Source organism: Miniopterus schreibersii (genome assembly GCF_964146895.1).
Source record: "Miniopterus schreibersii genome assembly, chromosome: 6".
NCBI lineage: Eukaryota > Metazoa > Chordata > Mammalia > Chiroptera > Miniopteridae > Miniopterus > Miniopterus schreibersii.
In genome coordinates this window covers 81,122,683-81,137,572 of record NC_138107.1, presented here as the reverse complement: position 1 = coordinate 81,137,572, position 14,890 = coordinate 81,122,683, and the positions used below count along the sequence as shown (strand labels likewise).

The 14,890-nt window shown below is 39.9% G+C and overlaps 1 protein-coding gene across 5 annotated transcripts in view; it reads right to left on the bottom strand.

Annotated features, from left to right (window-relative positions):
- Positions 1-14,148, bottom strand: part of TAB2 (TGF-beta activated kinase 1 (MAP3K7) binding protein 2) — a 67,651-nt gene extending 53,503 nt beyond the window's left edge. For 3 of the 5 annotated variants that reach the window (XM_081140733.1, XM_081140734.1, XM_081140732.1), the window contains exon 1: positions 13,603-13,985. The gene's annotated coding sequence lies outside the window, so the exon portion shown is untranslated. Of the gene's footprint in view, positions 1-13,602 lie in introns of all 5 variants that reach the window. The other 2 variants (XM_081140735.1, XM_081140737.1) reach the window with 2 other exon arrangements.
- Positions 14,149-14,890: the final 742 nt, after the last annotated feature.

Genomic DNA, 14,890 nt, shown 5'->3' with positions numbered 1-14,890 from the left:
TCTCAGGATACAGGGTCAACTCACAGAAATCAATCATATTGCTAAAAACTGGCAATGAATAACTAAATACCAGAATTCAAAATACAGTAGCACTTACAATTGCTCCAAAAAATGTATCTAGGTATACATCTTTAAAAAAACCCAACATGTTAAGGGTTTGCGTTGAAAATTACAAAATGCTGATGAAAGAAATCAAAGACCTCCTATATATAAGGAGAGATATAAAAGACAACAAAATAAAAATGTCAATTTTCCAACTGAGCTATTTTTTTTTTTTAAACATGTCTTTATTGATTTCAGAGAGGAAGTGAGAGGGGGAGAGAGACAGAAACATCAATGATGAGAGAGTCATTGACTGGCTGCCTCCTGCACACCCCCCCCTACTGGGGATTAGAGAGAGCACAAAGGAGACAGACAGACAGAAACATAGATGTGAGAGTGAAACGTCTATCAGCTACCTCCTGCATGCTGCATGCTGGGAATGGAGCCCACAACCTGGGCATATGCCCTGACAACCTTCCAGTACACAGGACAACACTCAACCAACTGAGCCACACTGGCCAGGGCATGGGGGAAGAATAATTTTTCAACAAATGGTGTTGAAACAACTGGACATCCATAGGCAAAAAATAAACTTCAATCTAAACTTCACACTTTTACATATAAAAATTAAGTCAAAATGGATTTAGATTTATAAATGCAAGATATAAAGCTTTTAGAAGAAAACAGGAGAAAATCTTTGGGACCTAAGGATAAGCAAAGAGTTCACATACTTGGCAATAAAGGCACAATCCATAAAAGAAGAAATGGATAAATTAGACTTCATCAAAATTAACTTTTTTGTCTGCTCTGCAAAAGACCCTGTTTAAGAAAAGATAAGCTGCAGACCATGAGAAAATATTTACAAATCATCTACTCAAAGAAGGACTTGTATCCAAAATATGTAAAGAACTCACTAAACTCAACAAGAAGAAATAAACAATCCCATTAGAAAATGAGCAAAAGACTTAAACAGACACTTCACCACAAAGGATATATAGACAGCAAAGCACATGAAAATATGTTCAACATCATTAGCCATTAGGGAAATGAAAATTAATGCTACAATGAGATGTCACTACACATCTATCAGAATCATTGAAATAAAAAATACTGATCATACCAAATGCTGGCAAAGATGCAGAGAAACTGAATCTTACATATATTGCTGGTGGGAATGTAAAATGGTGCAGCCACTGTGGAAAAGTGGCAGCTTCTTATAAAGTTAAACATACACTTATCACACAACCCAACAATTGCACTCCTGGGGATTTATTGTGGAGAGATAAAAATGTATTTTCACATAAAAACCTGTACAAAACTGTTCAAAGCAGCTTCATTTTTATCACCCCAAACTGGAAACCCAAAAGTCCTTCAGTCAGTCAATGGTTACACAAACTGCAGTACAGCCATACAATGGTATACTTCTTAGATTAAAATGGAGGAACTATTGATACAAGCAACAAATTGGATAGATTTCAAGGACATAATGCTGAGTGAAAAAGCCAAAGATAACAAAATGTATAATTCTATTTATATAACACTCTCCAAATACCAAAATTACAGTGATAGAGAACAGATCAGTAGTTGCCAGGGGTTAAGGTTGAGGGAAAGGCATGACTATATACAGATGGTCCCTCGCTTACCACAGGTCAACTTAATGGTGCAAAAGTGATACACATTCAATAGAAACTGTACTTAAAGTTTTGATCTTTTCTTGGGCTAGTGATTTTCCATACTCTCTCATGTGATGCTGTTCAGTGGCAGCGAGCTGCAGCTCCCAATCACGAGGGTAAGCAACCAATGTTCTACAGTGTACTGTGTTGCTAGCATTTTGTACATTGTTGTTTTGTGTTTTCACATCCCATCATGTCTACAAAACACCCATCTTTGACTCTTGCTTCTAGTAAGAGGAAGGCTAATGTAAGTGGTCTGAGCACATTTAAGATAGGATAGGCTAAGCTTTGATGTTGATAGCTTAGGTATACCAAATGCATTTTTGACTTAATGATATTTTCAACTTATGATGCGTTTATTGGTACATAACCCCATTGTAAGTCGAGGAACATCTATAAAGGAGTAACACAAAGAAATTTCTTTGTGGTGATGAACAGTTCTAGTTCTATATCCTGACTGTGATGGTTACATAAATCTATACAGATGATAAATGATACAGAACTATACATATACAATGACGAAAAATTAAATCATGTTATTAAGTGAGGGGGAAAAAGGCAAATAGATAATGTCTTAAAACTCTTCAGTGGCTTCCAATCTCATCCTGAATAAAATCTGAAGTCCTTACTACAATCTAAAGATGCTACATGAAAAGCACATACCCAGATCTCATCTACCCTTCTCCCTCTGTCTCAGCTCAACTATACTGGCCTTCTTGCTCTTGGAACATTGTAAGCTTGCTCCCACCTAAAGGCCTCTGCATTTGTTATTGCCTCCATTTGGAAAGCTTTCCCTTGATCACTTCATTCAAGTACCTGCTCAAACGTCATCTAATCAGAGAAGTTTTCGCTGTCTCCCCCCATATAAAGTGATGTCTTCTTCCTCTTTCTCCATAGAAACCTTAAAATCAGCAAACAGAACTCATATCTTCCTCACCTGTTCATGCTCCCTGGTACGTTCTTGTATTGGTGAATGGCAGTACTCAAGCCAGGGAATGTGCAATCCTTACCTTGGTTTACTTCACACTTAGTATATCTTCTCAAATTCATCACTTACTCTTCTTAATTACAGCCCTAATTCAGCTCCTTATCAACTCTCAAATATCTGCCTCTTTCCCAAGCCTGGCTCTTTTCTAAAGTATTCTCTACAATGCAGCCAAATCTTTCTAGAATGTGAATTTAAGCACTGCCTTCCATCGTTTATAGGATGAAGTCAAATCTACTTTACAAAGGAAGTATCTTCATACTCTGTCTTCTAATTTTCCACCTCACTTCCTATTAAGCCAGCACTGGTGCCTAACGCACTGTGGAACTACAGAGTTACTGAATATGTGTGGACTTTCCTACCTCTTCCATCGTTTGTGCATGTTGTTCTCTGAAATGGCCTCTCTTCTCCCAACTTGAACTTCTCTAATCTATTTGACACACATTCAGATTGTCACCTTTCCTACAAAGATTTCCTTCTCACATCCATTGAGCCAGACCCTCCCTCCTATAGATTCCTAATGGTTCTGTTTAACCCTGTCACTGCTTTTGTTCCAGAACAGGTACTAGTTTGTATGTCTCCTCACGGCAAGAACCGTACTCATCTCTTCATCCTTGTCACCTAGCAAAGTAACTGGAACACAGTAGGAACTTAAAACTACTGGATAAGTGAATTAGATCAATTAATAAAAAATGTACAGATGAGACATAGTGGAAGAATGAGTCAGGCAAGATTTCTTGGGTTGCCAGCTATTTTGCACAGGTGTGTCACAGAAGGCGTATGAAACAAACTCCATGGAGTTTCTTGCTATTTTGATCATGTGATATCCTATAAAAGTTGAAGTACTAATCCTGTGGCTTGGTTTGCTAAGATCACCAGTTCAATTTTCCCATGAACCAGTTGCCTTTCCCCCAAAGTACTTCTTGTTCCACTTGCAGAACTTCAGCAACTGCTCTGAACAGTCATCCTATAAATTCATGCCACTGCTCATGAGGGGAAAATCTCACGAAGACAATGAGGATGTCTCACAGAGGCCAACCAATCACCTCAGCTAGAAAAAGCTCAGAAAAAACCTGAAAGGAAAAGCAAGCTCAATCAATACACGTCAATACATTTTTACATGAAAAAAAAGCAGAATCATCTATGTGCAAATAGGAATTTTTTGAAACCCCCATTTCCGTGTGTTTATTTTTCCATTTCTTTAGAAAATCATCATAAAGTGGCAAACAGTACTTAGTCAAGTACAGTTTAGGTACATGCTAGTCGAAAAGTAAACAGCAAGTTACGCTCAATGCAAATATACAGTACCTGTATTTCCACCAACTTTTGACAATGATCCCTCAGATATCTCCTTGAGTAAGTACTTTCTTTTCAATTCTAGCAACTACTTACCTGTGATGCCTACATTCATCTGTTTAAGTTCCTAAGAGTAAATGCCTATGTTTATCAGGTCACTAATTGCTTTTTAAAAATCAACCAAGCAACTATATCATAATTTGTGTTCAATGGATTAAAATGAAATAACTTCTGTTTTGAACTCCTTTTAAAATGTAAGTTTTCTTGCCTTTATTACTACGTTTTCTATAACTATTTTCTAGCAATGACTTAGCACCAATAAAAACCTATAATCAGGAAATGCTAATATATAAAAAAGGGAAAGAATTAAAGTCAGAATAGTCCATAGAACGTCAATATGAATATTAATTTTTAAAAAAATATATCTTTATTGATTTCAGAGAGAGGAAAGGAGAGGAAGAGAGAGAGGCAGAAACATCAATGATGAGAGAGTCACTGATCAGCTGCAGCCCGCAACACGGGCATGTGCCCTGACTGGGAATTGAACCCTGATCTCCTGGACCCTAGGTCGATGCTCAACCGCTGAGCCATGCCCAGCTGGGCTGAATATTAATTTTTAAAGACAGATTTCTTCAATTTAATTTTTTATGCAAATCATTATTGGTTTATTTGTTACATATAAGACAAACTGCTGCAAATGGCAAAAAAGCAAAATTAACTTGCTGATCTAATTATTACTGGCATTAAGTGACCCATCTGAAAAGATTTAAAAATGTTTCAAAATAATGATACTTGATGAAAACAAAAATGAAACTTTTGTGTATATACATATAAATAATCCTTCAAACTACATGTTGACTTTGCTAACAGCAAAACTACTCAGCAATAAAAAACAAGATTAAAAAGACCAATATATATCTCACAATTTATTCTGCAACAATAATGTCATTTATCTGATGATGAATGGCTAGATCTTCATCACTATTTGTGCTTCCAGATAAAAGACTGCATAAAAACTTCACATGTGTAAGACTAAAGAATACTGATTACCTCTAGGATTAGATTTCACATGTTCTAAACATACTTATTAAAATGCAAGCATTTTTAAAAAAACTGTTTCAACAGTAACCACAGCAACTGGATTTACATTTCAGTAACAAGCCATTGGCATTACTATACTGACAGGAAGAGTTCTTAAGTTTGCTGAGTAATCAACAAACAAATGGTATTATTAACATGTTAAAATATTGTTTATACAAACAGCATTTAATACCAATTAGTAGAGCAAAATATTTTACAACAATCACACCAGTTTACTCAATGGATTAAGATTTTTAAAAATTTTAGAGAAAAAAACACACATCAAAGCAAAATCACAGTTAATCCAGTAACAAACATCAGGAAATTTAGCACTATATCCCTTTTGAATGGACATAGAAAAAAGTATTGTTGAAATAACAGAAAAAAATATTAGCAACTTAAAACATAGAAAGTACAAAGGTTATTTTATATAGATAAAGTGGCACAAGTTTTATTGTACATTTAACTTGTATTTGAAGTGTTTTCAAAATCTGATCCATGCCAATTTTTTAGTGCTTTTCATACAAAAAAGTTACATTATGGGGTGTAGACTACTTTCAAACGGAAAGTGTGGGCTTTTTCACAGGAATGAGGGAAAAAAAAAGAATTAACAATTTGCATACTTATTTTGTTGATTAAAAAAATAACAGTGATGTTTTATTTCATCCTTGGTCCAAAGAGTTCCAGCAAATTAAACAGTACAGAAATTATTTCCTTCTCATTCTATTTGTTGAGGAAAAATGAAATGAACAAGTACCCTGAAGGAAAAAAGACCTAACAAAGCAAAATTTAAAAAAATTACCTCCCATTATTTAAGCTACTGTCTAATGTAACTAGAACCAGAATTCACCTTGTTCTATCTGAAAGATTAATACTTCTAAAAATTAAACCTTACTAAATAGAAGGTGCTCAAAAATGAAGCTAATATAAGTTATAGAAAGGAAAGCTGCAGCACAGGATATCATAGGATATATTTTACATTTTGACTAGTACTTATTGATCCCTACCTACTGGGTTCCAGATAGGTACTGTACTAGCTAACATAAGAAATACAGATAATGTAGTTAAAACTACCAGGCAGAGTAAGTGTTACTAAACATATGTATTTTTCTAAAGAAAAGTCGTACACTCAAAGAGTTTGAGTGATTAACCTAGGAATAGAACTCATATTTGAACTTGGGGTTCATCTGATTTTAAAGCCCAGGTCTTTACTTACTACACCTCACTGACTCCCAATGGTAAAATTAAGATATTTAGTTAAAGGGCTAGAGGCCGACAAGCCGACAGAGACAAACTCAATAGTAGTATTTTCTTTAGTTGCTAAGAGAATTAAAACCAGGTATGCTTCCTTCTACTTTAGTTCATATCAGAATTAGTTTTTGTTGATTTCTCTGACCAAACAAAACTTGCCTGTGTGAGAACCATGTTTTGCAAGGTCAAGATGCTGATTTCAAGTGTTTGTTTATATTGGCAAGTACTTTCTCTTATTGATAGGAAATGGAAAATCTTTCCACTAAATTACTAATGGCTCTATACTGATGAAACAAGCAATATCCTTGGCCTGCCTGACTGGCAAATTGACAGGAAACAAAGTTGTGATGTGCTTGATTCTACTAATACTAAAAAGGTTAATATTAAGATATTAAAGGTCAAAAGAAATTTTCCTTAATATAAATGTTAGAGTAAAACTTTAAGCTAAAACTCAAAATAGCAGTATTATTTAATAATTCAGATGAAAGTATAGTTAATAAACCTGGGAATAAGGAGAATTTACTGAGTATTACTTTCACATACTTTTTTTGTTGTTGTAATAATTCATTCTCCTGGAACCTGTCTTCTGCACCAAATAGGCAAGTTAAATGGACAGAATTACATCCCAGAAACTTTCAAGTCTTTGATGGTAGCACTAATTTCTGTAATATACCAAGGAATGTGGCATTGCTTTTGACTTACTGTTTTGCATTGGTTAGGGGTTGGAGGCTGGTTGCAGGGATCACACACTTTCTTTAGGACACACTTTCTTTAAAGGATTAGTTCTTTTGAATAATTTTACTAATAACGATCAGCATTCATATAGCTCCACCAAAACCTGTTAAATTCTACATCTTACTCTTGCTTCTCTTGTCTCTCTCTCCAGGACCTTTCTCATTTTATTTCTTGGCTTCTATGACTTATACTAGAACTGTTTTTATTTTTCTTAAGTGAAACAAGAATGCCATTTTCTTTAACAAGGCAATTAAGATACTACAAACTCTTAAAATGCCCTCCTCTATGTTCTACCTATTTGTGGATAAATCAGACTTTCTGCAGCTACTCAAACTAATACTCAGCAGTAGTATCCTTTTCCAGTCAGAGGTTGTTACAGTTCAAAACAAGCAAACAATCCACAAGAGTGCCAAAATATTCAATTGTATGCATTTCTATCTCATTTGTAAAATACTATTGCGTCATATCAAATTTGAATAGAAAACAATTTGTCCTATAAATGTTTGTGGGGATTTTCTTTAAAAAGTATTTTGTGTAAATGACTAAAGGTCTTAGAACTTAAGGGAAGTATTAAGTTTTAGGAAAGCTAAAATTATTATTCATTAGGCAGAGATAACTTGCCGCTGAACAAGAAAAGCTGACTGGTGCTAAGATTTAAATATCTAAAAAATGGTTACTGTTAAAGTAGAGTGGGATGGGATGTTTTCCCTTTTCTGTGACAACACCGATATTCTCCACATCACAGGAATATAAGTGACTGAGCCACTGAATTCATAAAGCTAGTATAAACCTACAGTTTCATTGAAACTGCCTTGAAGATATAGAGTTGTCTTTTAGTAACTAAGAGCATGAATTATTTTTTTCAACTCTGCTTTTTAAAACTGCTATTTACTTTAATTTGAACAACTCAAAGGAAATGGGTTAACAAATACTAATCTAGCTGCAAATAACTGATTTCTTCTTTTCAATTTCTAGGATACTTTTCCATTTTTTGGCTAGATTAAAAAATATGGCATTCAGAAGACTTTGCATGACATCTTAGTCTGTGCTTAAAATTAGAGATTCAAAGACATGTCTAGTGCAGCCACTTTTCAGACTCAGAAGGTGCTTACTACCAGAGTTGTGATACACAGAAAAACTATCAATAAGAACCATTCAACATTTAACACACAGTATTTCTTGAGCTCCTGACTACAGGCCGGGCACTGAAGATACTGTGAAGTTAGATGGAAAGGAAACCATTCTCATGGTATGTCCTTGAGAAACTCAATCTAGTAATCTCCTAGTCAAAAAATGAAAAACAACTGCAATTTGATTGACTATTACACTCTTTCCTCAAAAAGCTCATTCATATTTGCATTAGTTTATCTTTGTGAAAGTTTTTAATACTTTGTAAATTTTTTGAATTACCTCTCTTCACACAACAAAGGAGTAATAAATAATGAAAACAGCAAACATTTGTTGAATATTTACAATACGCCAAGCATTGTACTTCAACTTTTACAAGTATTTCTATGAATTGGAATCTTACACGATATTTATATATACTTGTCAAAATGCTGAGACCCAGCTCATCAACCTATACGAGATGAATCACAATGTTCCTTCACCAGAAAAATGACAGCAGGTTTATTCCTGATATCATGTTGACTAGATAACATGTACAGCTACTCCCCAGAAAGTACTAGTGACTAGTACTAGTGACTTTAGTAAGTTAAAGTTGCATTTTAATTAACTTTATACCATCAGACAACACTGCTTTAGTTGTTCAAATCAAATGTACATTAAACAATGTCCCACACAGTGCTATGAGAACTTTTTGGAAGGATCACCAACTTCAACTATTTTTATAGAACTCCAGACAGGCAGTAGACAAAAAGGTTGCAATTTACTGAGCCCCTTCTATATCAGATAATTTACATAAAAAGTATAATTTATCATCACAACAACCTTACAGATAACTCATTTTACAGAAAAGAAAACAAGCTTGGAGAAGTAAGATATTGTAATTGGCCCCAAATCACAAAACTAAAAAGATAGCTACCAGGATAGTAAATTCCAAATTTTCTAAAGAGCCACAAAGCAACTTTCTGAAGTACTAACAAACAGGAAATCACAATTAATTGAAACTGTAACTCGTAAGTACAAACACAATCGTGTTCCCAAGTTATAAGTATATTCTTAATTAAAGAAAAATTTTTGTATAGGATAGTTTTTGTTATTGAAAAGAAGGATAACACCCATTACACATTTTTAAAAAGAACCAATAGGCTATGTCCCTTCCCCAAACCCCCTTTCTGTTTTCTTTTTCTCCATTGTAACTTTTTTCTCCCAGACACACTACATTTTACTTATTTATGTCTTCCACTACTAAAATGTAAACTATATGAGGTCAGAAATTTTGTCTATAATATTCATTGTTGAATCTCCAGCATCTCGAAGTTCCCTGGCACATAGTAAGTGCTCAATAAATATTTGTGAAATAAATGAAAGCTGGGTGCCCAACAGGCACTCAGTGAATATTTGCTTCTTTTTCTTTCTTTTACTATGTAGGAAAGCACTAAAAAGGTTAACATGAAGATATTAAAGGTCAAAAGAAATTTACCACTCCCTTGATGCCAAATGTTGAACTGGAACAGATAATTAGAAATATAATAAAATTTCGTATTAAAGTTTTACATTAAGAATGATAGGCAAATCAAAAATACACGTTCAGTAAAACTTCACTTATCAAGCACTGTTAGGAGATAAGAGGGTGTACAGAAATAATTTCAAACGAATGCACTTTTAAGTGCCCAAACTTTAATCAATTTTCATAGGGCTCTTTTACTGATATGTATATATCACAATTTCACTTTGTGGCAATTCTGAATTGGATGTCCTGAAACATCAACTTGTTAGCAGTGCTTTTTAACGGTAGCTCATTCTTTTTCTGAGGATTAAGAAACTAGAAACTAAGCATATTCTGAAATATGAGTCAATAAAAATCCAAATGAAAAGTCTAAGTGAAATGCATAACTTTAATGTAGCTGGCTAGAAGTAGTAAGTACCACTTAGAAAGAAACAAAGAAACAGACAGCCATTCTTTTTTTAAAATCCTCAACAGAGGATATTTTTTCCCATTGCTTTTCAGAGAGAATGGAAGGAAGAGCTGAGAGAAACATGTATGTGAGAGAGACACATGGACTGGTTACCGCCCTCACGTGCCCTGACAGGGGCCGGGGATGGAGCCTGCAACCAAGGCCTGTGCCCTTCCAGAACTGAACCCAAGACCCTTCAGTCCCAGGCTGATGCTGTAACCACTGAGCAAACCAACTAGGGGCAAGACAGCCATTCTTAATCTATCAAGATAATCAAATTTAGTGGCTAACTAAAGAGAATGTAAAAAGTAGTCAGTACTAGCAACCCTAAAAGTAAACTTACTCAGGCTTTTTAGCTTTCTGTTTAAGCAAGTGTCCTTGATTTTTTAGGATCAGAATCATAACATGAAGTGTTAAAAATACAGTATTTTGGAAATATGAGCCAGAGGTAAATAAATATGAACATACATATATTCAAATTTCATACAATTTTAGTGTCTCCAAATCCTTCCCATCTTAATACAGAGGGTTTAAAATAAGATGACATATACAGATTGTCCTAGTCTATCAAAAGATTAAGAACAAATCTCCTTAGTACAGTTCAGCATGATCACTTTCCTAGGCTTGGCAGCCACCACTACCTACATCTCCAAATTCCTAGCTGCCTAGAACTGTTCATCTAATCCTCTACCAGTATCTTACCCCCCATCTTCTCCTTATTACTATTTTGCCTCAATTTTCACACTTGCCTTTTATTACCTCATTATCCTTCATTTTAGAGAGTCCCAATGTTTGATGGATCAAATAAAGATAATATAAGTGAAAAAAGGGAAAAGCACTACTACTGTTCTCCTTTGGGTCATGGGAGCCTAGCCAGGTAGATATAATAAAATTGAAGCCATTCTGAATTATATTTTTATTTATGGACTTTACATATTATAAAGATTATCAGGGACTTTTTCCCAAAACATCTATAACAAGGCAAAAATTTCCCTTTAAAGAATGTTGATGATCATTAAAAAATAAACTTTTAGTCTTGATCAGTTTATAGAACTAAAATACTGCTGTTTTAGAAAATTCAGACATTCCCTATAGACTTTTTTGGCATGAAACTCATATGAGTTTCATGTAAATAGTCTACATTACACCTATTTTTCAAAATGCAGTATGTTCATAGATATGTGTATATGTTTCATCATAAACAGTATTTTAAGAAAAGAATTTTCCTTACAGGAAAAACTACAGAAGTAGAATAAACTTTTATTTCTATCAAGACACACGAGACCAATCATGTTAACACATTTACCCAAGTGTAATGTGTTACTAATACTAAAGAAGCAGTACTCAATAATGACATAATTGGGGATCTGGGCAGTACCTGCTTGCTTAACTCTGCAGAGTTTAAAACCCCCCTCATTTCATTAGGTGTAATAATTGGTGTGCAAGTTTTAAACAATATCTTTAGCTGAAGGCAAGCCGTTCTTTCCACTAGAGAGAGGACCAAATATAGGTACTATTTCAATTAAATGGGATTGACCCAAGTTAAAATTTATTTTTCAGGAAACCTGTAATATATGAGATTCTGACCATTCCCCACTTCTTAGTGAGTTACAAAAGCACAGGTTCTACTATGTGACAGTTCACTGACGAGGGTTGTGGCTGTCCTTTGAGAATACTTTTAAACTCAAGAAAAGTTATTCCATGCACCTAAGAGAAAGATGAAATAATGGAGTACATTCAGTGGATGACTTACTTACCTAATTAACACATTCAACTTTCAGTTGATCCTTTAAAGATTTAAATCTTAAGCACCCACTATTAAAAACTGAGTAGATTTTAAGGGGGGAAAAACCCCAACAGAAGTTCTGAATCACTGGAATTTTTGTTCTATTTCCTGTTAACACACTGACAGTAACATCATTCAATATATTTGTCCCATACACGTTTTTTTTTTGTTTTTTTTTAACTATAGGATCCTTTTTAAACTAACTTGGTCCTAATTTAATCTGTAGCTCACTTATCTGACAGTTCCTCCCACTGTCTCTAATTTGTGCGCTCAGCCAAGGCTTACAGTAAGAAAAGCATGTCTTCCTTTTAGAGGGTGCGACGGTTTCAAAATCTAAAGTCTCGGCCAGCACTTAAAATCAATCACTTCAGTTACAAAAAGTTTAAAGGTATTAAAAAAAAAAAAAAAAAGATGTCAGTACTCTCCTACTGTATGAAGAGTGTGGTAGGCAGTAGTGTAAAAACTGAAAGCAAAAATTCTATTCCATGCCCACCAAAATTCCCAGCCAAATCTGAAATTGCATAATGAACAACATGCTCTTTTGAGTGAACTAAAGCACAAACCAATGCCTTTCATAAAATATGAATCAACCTGACCCTAAAATTTGACTTGACAAACTTACCTAAAACGGACAAAATGGATGCAAAATTACACTGCCTCCCTGTTGCCTCGAATACAACCTTAGTGTTCAAGAACCTTCCAATGAATAAAGGCACAGAAGACAGCCTGGCACCAGGGACCTGCGTTTCGCGACTCGAGACCCCTGAGAAGCTGCAGACGCCCTCCGCTCGCCGGGAAGCCCCTCTTATCAGAAACATTTGAAGAATTTCTCCACCACAATTAAGCTGACTTGAAGAATGGAAACCTAACATCTCAAATATACTATATATGGAATGAAACATGGCCAAACACATAAATACAAACTCACACGGTCTCTGACACTTGGGTATACAACTCCGCCCGCGCAACACCGCAGCATCAGTAACCGAAAGATCCACCTGTCACCTGTACTGCCCAGACCCCCGCCGCCGCCCCGCCACGAGCGCAGCCCCAGGGTCTGACGCTGATCGAACAGAAAACGAGAATTATCTTGTGCAATCGAGGGGGTCACGTTATCACCGCGGGGCTTGCTCCCCACTTCAAGTTTGCAGAAAACCGACATTGGAAAGGGAACGACCTTCTCCCCCGCACCCCCACAGAACTCCCTCGGTCTCCCCCAACAGCTCGCCCGTAGGTCATCTTTATCCGGACCACGGCTCCCCAATCGTTTTCCGTCCCTCGCCCCCATCTCACGCCGGCCCGAGGGGCGGGCCGGGGGCGCCGGTGCAGGCAGGGGCCCTCCCCGCCCCGGCACCCTCCCCCACCCGGGGCTCTCGCGGGCGACCGACTCCGATGAATCTCCCCCTCCCCCTCCACACATACAGCCCGGGGCCCAGGCCCGGCCCGATGCTCCCCACCCCCACCCGGTCTAGAGGACTTGGGGGGGGCTCCCTCGCTGCCTCACCACTGGGGGGAGGAAGGAGGCGGAGGGAGGAAGAGTGAGAGGAAGAAGCGGACGCCCCGCAGGGGCCCTGCGGATCCGCAGAGCCCCTTCCAGACGAAGGGGGTTGCGGGAGCTGAGGGGAGAGCCGAGACTGGGGATTCCGCCGAGGCCCGGCAGCGCTGTCCGCTTACCCTTCGCCGCCGCTTCCCCCTCCTCCTCCTCGGCCGCCGCCGCCGCCTCTCCCACTAGGGCAGCCGTCTCCACCGTCGCCGCTGCCGCCTCCACCACCACGGCCGCCGCCAGCGCCGCCGCCGCCTCCGATTCCACCCGGCAGGGGGGACACCTCAGCCGTCCCTCCCTCCCCGCTCAGCCCCTCCGATCGGCCGCCGCCGCCAACTCCCTCCGGCCGCCGCCGCCGCCGCCGCCGCTCGTGGCTGAGGGGGAGGGGAGGGGGTCGGGCTGGGTCGCCCCGCCGGCGGCTGCTGCAGATCAAAAGCGGTGGCTGGGTGGCGTCGCCGCTCTCGGTCCCTCGGCTCGGGCTCGCTCGGCCTCCCTACCTCCCGCCGCCCCCACCCCCCTCGCGCTCGCTGCCCTCCCCCCACCCCCCCAGCTCTCGCTCGCTCTCGCCGCGGCTCTGCCAGCCCAGTGCAAATCAAAATACTGTGACACAATATGGCGGCGCGGCCGCCGGCAAACACCGCGAGATCTGCGGCCGCTGCTGAGGCGGCGGCTGTGACGAGGCCTCCCCTGGCCGGGCGGCGGGGGAGCGGCGGGCGGCGGGCGGCGGCGCGGGGATGCTCTTTCTCCGCCCCGTACCCCTCCCCCGGCGCTCGCCGACTCCACGCCAGTCCTGCGAGGGCTGGAGGGAGAAGGCTGCCCGGGGGCGCGAGTGGCGCGGGCCGCGGGGAGTGCGAGGCAGAAGCGCGGCGCTGGCGGCCCCAGGAGGGCCCGGGAGCCCCGCGCGCTCCTATGTTGGGGGGTCCCAGCAGCACATACTTTGGAGCGGGGGGTGTGTAGGGGGAGAAAATGCAGGCTTTGCCCTCTCGGGGCCGATGGCAGCCTGGGCGGGCGGGAGAGGAACGCCGGCGGCGGCGCTCGGGCCGTCGGTCCAGCAGCGGCGGGCGGCGCGGGGCCGGGCGGGCGGCGCGGGGGTGCGGACCCCAGGCCCCGGCGCCGCGGCCGTCCCGCGCCTCCTCTGGGCCGGCCCCGGCTCGGGCCCCGGCAGCAGGTGGGCCCGCGGCGGAGCCCCGCGTCCGGCCGCTGCGGGGCGGGGACACACCCCCTCGGAGCCCGGCGGAGACGCGGGCGGACGGAGGGGACCCGGGCGGGGACCGGAGGCGCCCGAGGGTGCGGGAGATGCCCTGAAAGCCTCCCGGCTCCCAGCCCTGAGCCAAGCGCCCCAGCGTCTGAGTTTTTTGTGTGGAAACACCCACAAAAGCTGAAGGGTGCAAGCTTTTGTTTCGATTTTATTTTAGTGGC